Genomic DNA, 2626 nt, shown 5'->3' on the forward strand with positions numbered 1-2626 from the left:
CATGGAAATACCTCATTTGAAAACCACTAAGCCCATTAATTCAGGATGTTAATGGCTCTGCTCATTTTGGTGGTCAAATATGGTCACATATTCTTCTTGGTCTGCGTTCACCAAGCAGGGCCCTGGTGCACGCATCTGCGCTGCAGCCAGAGGAGCCCTGCTTCTCATTTTGCTGCAGGTTGCTGACTGTGGTCATGTTAATGTCTCTGTAGATCATAATTTTTAAGTGCCTCTCCAAGGAAGGCACAGGTCATTGTGTGTATCTGACTGAGTTCATTAACTGAATTTGCTCTTCTGTGTATTGTGGTCCTCAGCTGCAGCAGGAAAGCTTACAAACTCAGTGACAACTTAGTCTGGCCTTCTGGCTCTAATCTGTGGTGTGTTAAAAAGTTCTCAAATCGTGATTTATTTTCTGTGTTTCCATTATAAATCACTTTGTCCTGACACTTTTAATGTCAGCCATATAATAGTCATTCTGGACTCAACTTGGAGCAAGATCAAAGCTCAGAAATTTTTTCAAAAGCAGAATTTGAATTGATCATTTTCAAATAGTATATCAAAAATGTACTGCTTCTGAAAACCTGTCTGCATTTCAGCCTTACAATTTAGCATTCATCTTTTATTACTTAACAAATTAAAATTAATTTCCGTTCTTCATAGGTAAGGAATTTTTCTAGATGTATTTATTATGCACTTAAAACTCCATTTTCGTGAAAGCTACCTTACATGTGATCTAAGTGGTTGTACAGGAGGTAGGGTAGTGGCAAATCTGGCTCTGCCCGTTCAACGAAAATGATTTCATTTATTTCTCCTTTGCCTGGTCCAACTTCTAGTCCCTTCAGCAGTGGTGGTGTGGCCTTTGTTTGGCAGTCCATACATGCCAGCTCTGTCATTACTCAAGAATACCGTTTTGAACAGAAACTGTATTTGGGGTACTGCATCAACATTGGCTAATCAGAAATCATTTAGAATTGAAATCAGATGTTCAGTCCCTGCTGATCCCCACCTTTAAAGCTGTCATTTGGAAATGTTCCTCATCTTTAAATTTCTCCTTGCTTAGTGTGCGCGCTCCAGCCTGTTGTGCGTGCAGACTTGCAGAGCACAGGCGTTTATAGATCCAGAGCTGTGACACAGTCCTGGTGCTCTCCCTCGCGCGGGGCTGACTTATCCTTTCGGCAGCATTTGGCCATCGGTGGCCGCGGCTCCTGGCGCTTCCTTTCACTCTGGTTCCATTCAGTCTCTTTCCATGAGGTTCCAGTTTCCTGTCCCTGGCCAGGAGCAGCAGTTCATGAGCCCGCGCTGAACTCATGCCGTTGTCATTCTCTCCTTTGGGGTGGTTTGTGCCATTTTCCAGTTTTTAAAAAGAAATGTTATTTTTGGAGTGCTTTGTTGTGCTGCGGCAAATTGGATGGAGGGAGGAGCTGAAAACGGCTGCGAGGTCATACGGGCAGAAGCTGTCTCTTGCTGTAGAGAGCAATTTGTTGAGGCAACAAAGGGAAAGAGCTCCCTCTTTTTACAGGATCTCCCTTTACCTGGTGGTGGTGTTCTGACTGCAAGCCTACCGCATATCTGTGGGAAGAGGAAGGGGAAAAGTAGTGGAAATAGATTTTCTGTTCATTTACTGTGTACCCTACCTGCCATCTCTCTCTAATACTTTTTGTAATTAGTGGCCAATTTGACTGAGTTTAACAGAAGGTCAAGGTTTGATGATGTCTTTCAGATAACAGAGCTACACTTTTGTTGAAATAGGCAGAGGTAGTGAAGAAGACAATCTCTTCCAAGGAAAAGGCTGTAATACGAGTTCAACTCTCATTAAACATCAGAGAACCCACATGGAAACAAGACCTGGACAAAATCTCTAACCAATTCTTTTTGTTTCTGCTACTACAAGCAGTGCTGGCGTTGCTGCTTCTTGATCTTCTCATTAAAACAAAGAGACACAAATAAAAGCATGCAGAAAAGCTTTTTTAGTAGGAACATGAGGGTCTTGGCTGAACTTCCCACTTCTACTCAAGCTATGAGGCAAACTCACAGAAACTCAGACTCAGTAGTTTCTCCTTATCACTGAGTCAGGCAGATGTATCAGCTTGGTGAACTTCTCAAGGATAGTGCAGCTCTCCCTGTAAGCCACTCTAAGAAACTGGTGTCTGTTAATGGGATGACATCTGGGTCCCTTCCAGTAGAGAGGCAATGTCCCCTCACTGGACATGGGCTTTCCAACAGCAACTCTTGATGGTTGGTTTTGTTGGACCCTTTATTCCTCTCTGCCTTTTCTAGAGGCCTGGAAGGCTGTGGTGGGAGTCCTTAACAGTTTAGTGTCTCTTTCTATTAGACAAGCACTCGGTGTTGTGACTTAACAAGGTCACGGGTGTTCATGTGCACCACAGCTGCCAGAAGGCAGTCAGATTTTTGTGAGTTCTCAGTCAAGGTTCACCTGTCCAAAATTACTGAGAAATTATGCTAGGAAGATATACCATAGGCCTTCAGGCTGCTTTGATATTGGTTAAATGTAGAAATGTTATAGGGAGGAAATGCCTTCCTTAATAATTCTGAATTTTTGCTTTCCTTCTAGCTCTGCTTTTTAAGATTTCTTCTTAATGTTTTTTCCCATGTCCCCATGACTATT

This window comes from Fringilla coelebs, assembly GCF_963513975.1.
Source record: "Fringilla coelebs genome assembly, chromosome: 3".
In the NCBI taxonomy this organism is placed as follows: Eukaryota; Metazoa; Chordata; class Aves; order Passeriformes; family Fringillidae; genus Fringilla; species Fringilla coelebs.